This window comes from Jaculus jaculus, chromosome 11, assembly GCF_020740685.1.
Source record: "Jaculus jaculus isolate mJacJac1 chromosome 11, mJacJac1.mat.Y.cur, whole genome shotgun sequence".
Taxonomy (NCBI): Eukaryota; Metazoa; Chordata; class Mammalia; order Rodentia; family Dipodidae; genus Jaculus; species Jaculus jaculus.
Window position 1 is genome coordinate 91,198,014 of NC_059112.1, and position 10,712 is coordinate 91,208,725.

Below are 10,712 nucleotides of genomic sequence, written 5' to 3' on the forward strand. Positions count from 1 at the left end.
ACATCTGATATACAAACGCAAACTACTCATATTTCTCCATAAACCTGCTATTCCTGGTAATTCTCTCATCTTTATAAATCAGAGCTTACAATGGGCCAGGCAAACTCCTGGATAGTACAAATAGAGCAATGTATTAAAGTAATCTAACTGATATGACAAAAGCAAAGTCCAAATTTGGGTGGCTTAAATCAGTGAATATTTCTCATTGCTGTCACAATCCAGTGATGATCAATTTGGCAGGATTCTCATGGGGGGAGGGGAGAGGAGAGAATTCAACTGACACTATCGTTTGAAAATTATTTAGGCTTCTCCTCTAAGAACATAAGGACGGAGAGAGAAGGAATAACAAGAATTAAAAGGGTGGGGTTATATACAGGCCTGTTGGGGTAGCCAAACTTCTAGACCACCAAATTCCCTGATCACTTCTATCTACATTCCATTACCTGAAAGTCTATCACATGGCTTCACCCACCTAACAATGAAAAAGGGAAATATAGAAAAGGAGTATGGGACTATATACTTCTGAATTTACCATGTTTCCAGAGAAGGAAGAGGAGGAGGAGATGAGTGTTGCAAGAATCTAGACAGAGCCTCAAACCAGTTGTTATTATTATTATTATTATTGTTGTTGTTTTAGATAGATGGAGAAAGAGAGAATTGGTATCCCAGGGCCTCAGCCACTGCAATAAAACTGCAGACACTCACCACCTAGTGGGCATGTGTAAGCTGGTGCTTGCCTCACCTTTTGTGAGTATGGTTTACATGGGATCTAGAAAGTCAAACATGGGTGCTTAGTTTTCGCAGGCAAGCACCTTAACCAGTAAGCCATCTCTTCAGCTCTCAAACAAGTTTTTAATCAAAGATCTGGCTACAGCTTAAACTCTACTGTGGAGAGAGGAGAAAATACAGAAAACTCACCTAAATAAGTAGAACCTGAGTAAAGGAATGTGGGAGGGGACCAAGAGGTATTTTTGTGCTTCATTAATTCTAAGAACCATCACCCCAGGACACACATACATTCTAATATCTAAAATCGGTTTGCATCATACAGATTCATGTCCCTAACTGACAAAATCCCTTCCCACTTCCCTCCTTTTTCCCCCTCCTGAATTACCCCTCCACTGAATCTCTTCCTCCTTCCAACGAATCTCTCTTCAATGTTGATATCATACTTATTTTCCTCCTATTATCCATATTTTGTATTGGTAGCATCATGGACAATTTGTGTCTGTAAGACGGTGTTATAATCACTTCTCCCTTCCCTTTGGCTTTCACATTCTTTCCACTACCTCTTCCGCAATGGTCTCTGAGCCTCGAGGGTGTGACAGAGATGTCTCATTTAGTGTTGAACATTCCACTGTCACTTCTCAGCACTTTGGTAGGTTTTGAGTCACCCCAGTGGTCTCTGCCGTTTGAAAAGAGAAGCTTCTCTAACCAAAGGGAGTGTAGCATTCATATATGGGCATAAACATGGGTTTTTAGAGGGCGGTTTAGTGGGCATACTCTACCCATTTAGCCAGACAACAGTAGCAGTTCCCTTGGTCCCCCACCCCTACTCCATGCAGGGCTTATGAATTCCTAAGCAATAGGCTTTTCATTAGGTTTTCAGTACGAGACAGGCATTCTCTCCCATGCAGCAGGTTGGATGTCAGTTTGTGTCTTCAGTTCTGTATCCCATGTTTTAATATTGGATATTTTTTAGTATTTTATTTTATTTATTTATTTGAGAGAGAAAGAGGCAGAGAGAGAAAGATAGAAAAAGAAAGAATAGGCATGCCAGGGCCTCTAGCCACTGAAGATGAACTCCAGACATATGCCATCCTGTGCCTCCCACTTACTGGGTGAAGGGGAATTGAACCTGGGTCTTTTGGCTTTGTAGACAAGTGCCTTGGCCAGTAAGCCATGTCTCTAGTCCTATAGCCCATTTTTTATTTTATTTATTTATTTTATTTCTTATTACTTTTTTGAGTTCTTTGTATATTCTGGATATTAAGTCTCTGCCAAATGTATAACTGGCAAAAGATTTTCACCCATTCTGTAGACTGCCTCTTTGATCTATTTACAGTGTCCTTCACCATACAAACACTCTTTAATCCCATGAGGTCCCAATGTTTGGTTAGCTGTCTTATGCCCTGAACAACTAGGGTTCTATTCAGAAAGTTCTGTCCTATGCCTATATGTTGAAGTGTTTCTACTACCTTTTCCTCTGGCAGATTCAGTTTCAGATCTGATATAAAGGTCTTTGATCCATTTGGAGTCAATTCTTCTGCATGGAGAGGTATAACGATCTATTTTGATCCTTGTACATACTGATATCCAGTTTCCCCAGCACCAGTTGTTAAAGAGATTGTCTTTTCTCCAGTGAATATTTTTGGCATTTTTGTAAAAAAAAAAAAAAGGGGGGGTGGTGGTGACTATAGCTACCTTGGTTTATACCTGGGTCCTCTATTATGTTCTATTGATCAATATGACTCTTTTTGTTCCAATACCATGCTATTTTTGTTATTATAACCCTGTAATATATTGTAAAATCAGATATTGTGATACTGCCAGCCTTATTTTTGTTGCTTAGAGTTGCTTAGCTATTCAAGGTGCTTTGTGCTTAATAATTTTCTTAGTCTACTCAGGATGTGATAAAATATAAACTGGGTGATTTACAAAGACCTGAAATTTCAAGATGTTCTAAAAGCTAGCAGGTCCATGATCACAGGGCCAGCAAGTTCTAGAAATACTCACATAGTGGTCCACTGTAACCTCAAATGCTAGAGGGGAGAAAGCGATTTCTTTCATAAGGAAAGTCATCCCACTCATACAGACTGTATTCTCTTTCCTTAATTACTTCTACTTCCTATTACCAATCCTTTGAGGACATCCTCAGAAAGTAATTTTTGAGGAGACAAGGCACATATGAAACACAATGTTACCAATATGGAATAATCACAGAAAGCCTTGTTCAGTGGCATGTCATTAGATGTTTCACTGATGAGATGGGTATAACAATATTGATAGTAAAGGGAAGAAAATCCTGAGTAGAAGAAACAGCAAGAGCAATGGACACAGAAAGGAGAATGCTTGAGATATAAAGGACCAGGAAAGAAGCCAGCAATCAAGTGAAACCAGCAAAGCAGGGCACTGGTAGAACATGATTCAGGGGGCAGTAGGTGTGAGGATGGTGATGGTCAAAAGTGTAGGGCAGGATGGTAGAAAAGGAGGTAGAGGATGGCAGAGAGTGAGGTAGGGGAAGGTAGAAAGTGAGGTAGGGAATGGTAAAAGGAGAGGAGAGGCCTGATAGAAGGTGAGGTGGGGGATGGTAGGAGGTGAGGTGGGGGATGGTAGGAGGTGAGTGGGGGATGGTAGGAGGTGAGATGGGGGATGGCAGAAGATGAGGTAGGAGATGGCAGAAGATGAGGTAGGGGATGGCAGAAGATGAGGTAGGGGATGGCAGAAGATGAGGTAGAGAATAACAGCAAATAATATTAAGTGAGGTAGAGTATTATCCAAGTGACTAGTGGCTGTCTAGCATTCTATAAATCATTTTATTGATTTCAGTTTTTTAAACTGCAAAATAAATAACACCCGCCCCACAGGCATGTGTGGTGTCGAAGTAACACAAGGAGATACATGAACAAGCAGATATGATACAGAAAGGTCTCCTCTCCTTTTCCTTCCTTCCCTGATATAGAAACCAGTCTGACAACCTTTTAGCAGACAGATAACAGTAATGCGTTTCACTAGGACAATGCTATGCCTCATTTTTAAGCTTTTAATCTTTTAAATGTTCATCTATTCAACCATATTGCTTTCTATTAACTAATAAAAGCTGTAGTTATAACTGCCTGGGCCTTTTGCTTACAATATACTCTCAAAGAAAGGCTCTTTGTACACCAATGAATAAAGACAAACTTAAAACATGAAGTGTCATTTCTCTTCTTCTTTGCTTTGACTGTGTATAAACCTAGAGGGAGAAAACAAAAAGATGTGTAAGAAGTGAGAGGTGGCAGAATCTTTGAAGACTCTATGTCTGCATAAATTTAGATCTATCTTACCCAGCTTTTTTGTGGCAACCCAACTTATTCCTTCCTCTTCAGTTGTTGATTTTAATTCACAACAAAAATGTTTTGTTGGGCTGGCTAGATGGCTTTGCAGTTAAGGTACATGTCTGCAAAGCCTAAGGACCAAAGTTCGATTCTCCAGGTCCCACATAAGCCAGATGCACATGGTAGTGCATACATCTGGAGTTCATTTGCAATGACTAGAGGCCCTGGCATGCCCATTTTCTCTCTCTCTCTCTCTTCCACCCCACTCTCTGTCTCTAATAAATGAATAAAAATAATCTTAAAAAATATTTTGTTGTTAGAATCCAACATGTTAGCCAAGTAATCTACTAACTCATTGAAAATTAAATGTGGGGCTGGAGAGATGGCTTAGCGGTTAAGCGCTTGCCTGTGAAGCTGAAGGACCCCGGTTTGAGGCTCGAGTCCCCAGAACCCACGTTAGCCAGATGCACAAGGGGGCGCACGCATCTGGAGTTCGTTTACAGTGGCTGGAGGCCCTGGCGCGTCCATTCTCTCTCTCTCCCCCCACCCCCGTCTTTCTCTCTCTGTCTGTCGCTCTCAATTAAATAAACAAAAAAAAAAAAAAAGGAAAAAAAAGAAAATTAAATGTCTACCTGGCACACCATGTAGTTAAACAAGTTTGGTGTATTTTCCTTACGATATCCAGGTACGTGTACGAACACAGGCCACACTTCAGTCTTACTGTGATCATTTTCAGGGTCATGATTTTTTCAAATACATGTACTATAATGTGGACAGAAGTGCCACCCGTCTCCCAATGATTGGTCTCATTGGTGATACTGCTGAGAGGTAATTGGATCACAAGGGCACTAGGACTGTGGTCAATGGATTAAGTATTGAGTTCATGGTTGAATGGCAAATAGTAACGTGGGGCCTTGTCAGAGGAAATAGGCCACCGGGGATGTGTCTTTGAAGGGCATATCTTGTCCCCAAATCTTTCTGTTTGCTCTTCCTCCTATCCAGCATGAGGTGAGCCACTTTGCCGCACCACAGTCTCCCAGCTATATTGCCTTGCCTCACCAGACACAGACCTAGGAACAATGCAGCCAACTTCATGAGGACTGAAAACTCTGAGCTCATGAGCCAAAATACTGATTCCCTTAAGTTCTTTCACCATCAGTTTGTCATAGAGAGGAAACGCTAACATAGCAATCATAAAGCATTACATGAACACTTACTGTGAACGACACAGCTTGGTACCTTAAGGGTCAGTCTGTCTCTGCGAAGTGAAGAGTTATTTTCACATTCATTCCATTACTCATTGGACATGTGCTGTGCATCCAAAGGTTACAAATATGGAACAAGAATATTCCCTCCAATAAAATGATGATATGTAATTCATTCACCAAAACTGTATTGTGTTATAAATTTCACCGGAGTTTTAAGAGTATGATTTCTGAATAAGACCTGACAGCTGATTTCAAATAGCTCATTGCTTATAGAAAAACTTGATAAACGGTAACACAACACAATTTCATTTGTACAGAATGACTGTGTAACAACGGCACATGCTGAGAAGAGCAAAAGGTGGTCTCCTGGTCTATAGTCTATAGTTTGAACTGTTTGGCATATTGTGAAATTTTATCTTCCTAATTATAAGTGTAACTTAAAATGAATTGAAATTAAAAGGTTGAATTATTTTATAATCCTCCTTCTGTGGCTTTGATATATGAGATTACTGTAGAAAGTATAAAGACTTCTGTCCCGATCCCAAAGGAATCAGGAAATAAAAATGCTGTGATGACCAGAAGCTGTTAATCAGGAAGTAGGGGACCCCAGTGTGGCTCACTCTGTCAAACCTTTGAGCACCTTATTTTCTATGCCTATAAAACAAGGAAGATAGATTAACTGATGTTTGAAGTCCGTATCTAGTGCTTTTTGACCCTTGTTCCTAACCTGTTGTCCTTATGCTGGGGAGCTGATGGCCGTGGGAAGACCACATGTCTTGTGAAGTCAGGCAATCATCAACATAATGATTTTCTAAATTGTGCATAAAAGATCAAGGTAATGCCCATCTCCGTGCATAAAATAAGCTTGTTAAGCTAATAAGAGTCCCATAATTTGCCTTACAACTTTCTTTGCTTATGTTCATGATGGAAAGGGATAGAGCTGTTGGAATACGCAGGAGTTCCTGCATAAATTCAGTCTTTTAATCAATTATGCATTAGAGAAAATGTTCAACTTCATCTCTGATCACTGGACAAAATATGAAATTCAAGTTCAATAGCATTACTACTGCCTGGTATGACTGATCAGAAATCATAAGTAAATTTATGGAATCAATTTGGACATCAAATTAAAAGAACATTTGACTGACTCTCCTCACAAATAAGTTTTTAAAGTTTATATTCCAAGTTCTCATCATATATTCAATTTCTATTCTAATGAAGGTTCAGATTTATTCCAGACATGGATGTTGCAGTCTTGTAAAGGAAGCACCTTATTGGGATGGATCATAAAAAAGGCCAAAAGCAAGCCAGGTGTGGTGGCGTATGCCTTTAATCTGAGCACTCAGAAGGCAGAGGTAGGAGGATCACCATGAGTTCGAGGCCACCCTGAGACTACATAGTGAATTCCACATCAGCCTGGCCCAGAGTGAGACCCTATCTTGAAAAAAAAAAAAAAAAAAAGCCAAAAGCCCCACTTAGTACCTTTCCCAGCATGTTGCATGTTTCTTAGCTCCCATTTTACTTAACTTGTTACCAGGAAATACCACATTTTCACATATATACTATTGTCTGACATTTTCCTAACAAATTGAAATCCCAAACATTTTTTTGTGAGATACATTTGCCACAGTGCTTATAGATAAAATTAATACAGTAGGATAAACTAAATTTCTAATAAATTCTATGTTATGGGATTGAATAAAAAGCTGAGACTCTTGGGCTGAAGAGATTGCTAAGTGGTTAAGGCACTTGCCTACAAAGCCAAAGGACCCAGGTTTGACTCCCCAGGATCTATATAAGCCAGATACACAAGGGGTGCACGCGTCTGTAGTTCATTTGCAGTAGCTGAAGGCCCTGGGGTGCCCATTCTCTGTCTCTCTCTCTCTCTCTCTCTCTCTCTCTCTCTCTCTCTCTACCTGCCTATTTCTATATCTCTCTCTCTCTCAAATAAATAAGTAAATAAATAGAAAATATTTTTTTAAAAACGCTGGGACCCTTAAAAATTTGGAAAGGGAGGGAAGTACCAGCATTTTTCTACTTTCCTACTTACATTTAAACTTGGTATGTAAAAAGTGTAATTTTATAATTTAAAAAATGGACTAATAGAAGACATCTAAATCTAATCTGATGATTATAGAATTGGGTGTAGTTGTGCCATTTCACAGGCTTTTAAAATAATAGCCCATAATGGAGTATTTACATACATTTATTTAAAATGACTAATCAATTTAATCCCAAGATTTTTTTATGATATTTTTAACAACCCAGTAGATTAAATTCCTTTCTTTTTTCTTTAATGTGGCCAACTACAGAAGGAAGTCCTTGGCAATGATTATTTTGGACAATGTATAATAATAAGTGGGATAGTTTAGTCTAAGACTAAATTAACTATTTCCCCCTATATGTGTTCATGGGTATTGACTCTTGGCCCTCCCCCAGTGCATCAGCAAAAGCCTTCATTGTCTTCAGAAGCTGGCGTAGAGGGGAGGGAGAACGGGAGTAGGGAAACAGAGCAGTAGAGGGCAGGGAAGGAGTCTGACTCCTGGGTCTTGAATTTCAAAATCTTAGAATCAAAGGGTGATTTTTAAAATGGATTATAATGCAGAAATAACCTGTTAAGTATCCTGGATGAGGCTAGAAGATGACAAAAATAGCCAGAGAATATGCAGACTTGGTAGGGTTAGACTATGAGAGTAGGAGACCCTGTTTTTCCACTCAGGTTCAGCTCAGTTTTGGTGAGTCTGCTCCCCAGTCGCTGGGGAAGCAACAAGACTCCATGACGCCTCAGCACCCTGCTGCAGAAGAGGCGCCATGTGGAGTAGCTAAGAAGTCTTCAGATGGTCTCCTTGAGTTTTCTGTGATACATCAGGGACCAGGAGAATGCTTTCTCTGTTCCCAGAGAAGTAGATAAATGGTCCAGACGGAATGAGGAAGGCACTAGCAGTCACCACTGAGGTCTAAAGGGAATCAAGTCATTCCATCAAACACTAATGCAGGAAACTGACATAGTCGAAGACCAGATGAGTCCACCAGTAACCCACCCCTATTTAAGTCACCATGAACTTACTTAAATACAGCCCCAGAAAAAAGTAGATGAGGAGGAAGAATGCTACATTGACTGAAATTCTGTCTTCTCTACAATACCCAGGCCTTAAGTCCAAGTCCTCACTTTGGAAGCCACTTTTTTATGTTTATTTATTTATTTGAAAGTGACAGACAGAGAAAGAGGCAGAAAGAGAGAGAGAGAGAGAATGGGCGCGCCAGGGCCTCCAGCCACTGCAAACGAACTCCAGATGCTTGCACCCCCTTGTGCATCTGTGGAAACCACTTTTGAGTCAGACCCATGCTGAGGGTAAATGCATAAAACCATGTGCATGCCTCCGTCCTTCTTTGCTCTGTTTCTGGAGACTAGAACTGCTTTAAGACCCTGGAGGGAGCCAGAAGGACGAAAGGAAGCATGTGCGTAAGTCCATATGTACTGCTCTGAGGAAGGGCATCCTAACTAGCTCCCCACATCTGCTCTCTCCCCTCCTCAAACCCATTCTTCCTTCTTGCTGGCTCTAGATCCACTTGTCACTTACTTTTATTAGACCCCATATGATAGCCTTCACAGGCTTTGGTATGGTTTCACTGCCCTGCCCTATCTTCCCTGACCCCCTCCTCCCGCCTGCCCTGTGCCTCAGCTACCCTACACCACGCCCCATTCCTCCAGCTCTTCGCAGACTTTCCCATTGTCCTCAGTGCCCTCTTCAACCTGCTCACCTAGGCATGTCTCAGATGTTCTCAAACTCTAATTCACCTAGGAAATCTTCGCTTGTAGAATCAATAATTTCTCTCCTTGACTGCAGTTCCTTCATATTTCTACCAAAGCACTTAACACATTGGGAATATCACATGAGCAGTTCTGGCCAGGGGGTTAATCTGGGGGAACAAAAAAGCCATCACAGGAGAGAAGAGATGAAGTGTCAGATTTAGTTAGAACACATGAAATGTGTAAAGTCAATGAACTCAGAGACACATATAGGTCATAAAGATCTTATAGACAAAGAAGTCAAAAAAAATAATATAGGGCTAGAGAGATTGCTTAGTGGTTAAGGCACTTGCCTATGAAGCCTAAGTACCCAGGTTCAAGACCCCAGTTCCCATGTAAGCCAGATGCACAAGGTGCCACATATGTCTGGAGTTTGTTTGCAGTGGTTGGAGACCCTGGCATGATCATTCCCTCTTTCTCTGTTTGTTTGCTTATTTCTTTCTCTCTCTCTCATACATACACACAGACACAAATAAATAAAATATTAAAAAGTAAAAATTAAATATATATATATATATATATGTATATATATATATATATATATAGAGAGAGAGAGAGAGAGAGAGAGAGAGAGGATTTATAAACACTTAACCATAAGGTGCTCAGATGTGCTCTAAGAACACTGTTGGACTCCAAGAAAAGCTGGATTATAATCTTCAAGGTTACATTCCATCTTTTGTTACTAGATTTCTTCACTATATTTCTTGTATTACAATTGGAAAACCACATGCAAATGAGTGTGTAAGGCCGGGCGTGGTGGCACACGCCTTTAATCCCAGCACTCGGGAGGCAGAGGTAGGAGGATTGCGGTGAGTTCAAGGCCACCCTGAGACTACAGAGTTAATTCCAGGTCAGCCTGGACCAGAGTGAGACCCTACCTCGAAAAACAAAAAAAAAAAAAACAAAAAAAAAAAAAAAAAAAAAATGAGTGTGTAATTAGAAGTGGAGTTGCTGTTATCATTACCTTTGTCAAAGGATTTCTTGTAGAGAGTTCCATATTGCTGAGATGAACATCCAAACCAGACACAATTTAGGGGAGGAAGGGTTTTCTTTCAGCTTACAGGTCCAAGGGAAGTTCCACAATGTCAGAAGAAGCTGGCTCCCATTCATAAATCCAAGCCCAGAAAAAACAAAAACAACAACAACAAAAAAAATCACCAGCAAACACCAAAAGCAACACAAACAAACCAGCAGTAAGCAGGGTCTCAGGCAGAGCTCAAACCTGCCTGCACACCTTTGGGCTGGAAATCAGGTCTTCCCCCAAACACACCTTAGGGCCAGACCCCAGGACCCTTGCCCAGTGACTTCTCCAGCCAAGTGGCTGGGGATCCAAATTACAAGCTTTAATAAAACACCTGAGTTTACGGAGGACATACATTCAAACTCTTACAGAACTAAATAGATATTTGAAAAGAGTTTGTGCCTGAAACAACATTGAGACCCTGAAAGATAAAGAGATCCTGTTAGTCTGTACACTTAAAGACACTTTTGAGAAAGAGTGCTTATATGTTGAGGTAGGTAAGTTTGATATTTCTCTTCATCCATCATGCCTCACCTACTCTACTCATTATATCCACTGCCTACAAAAACCTTCAAGCCAGATTGTGATTTAAGCATTTTCCACATATTATTTTTTCCCTTACTACAGCTGGTAAA

The 10,712-nt window shown here is 40.4% G+C and overlaps 1 long non-coding RNA gene across 1 annotated transcript; it reads right to left on the bottom strand.

Annotated features, from left to right (window-relative positions):
* Positions 1-3,609: 3,609 nt before the first annotated feature.
* Positions 3,610-10,137, bottom strand: LOC123464393. Its single transcript, XR_006639572.1, has 3 exons — positions 10,021-10,137; positions 9,008-9,166; positions 3,610-3,955 (listed from the first exon to the last, which is right to left on the bottom strand). It is a non-coding gene; the product is annotated as an uncharacterized LOC123464393 (long non-coding RNA).
* Positions 10,138-10,712: the final 575 nt, after the last annotated feature.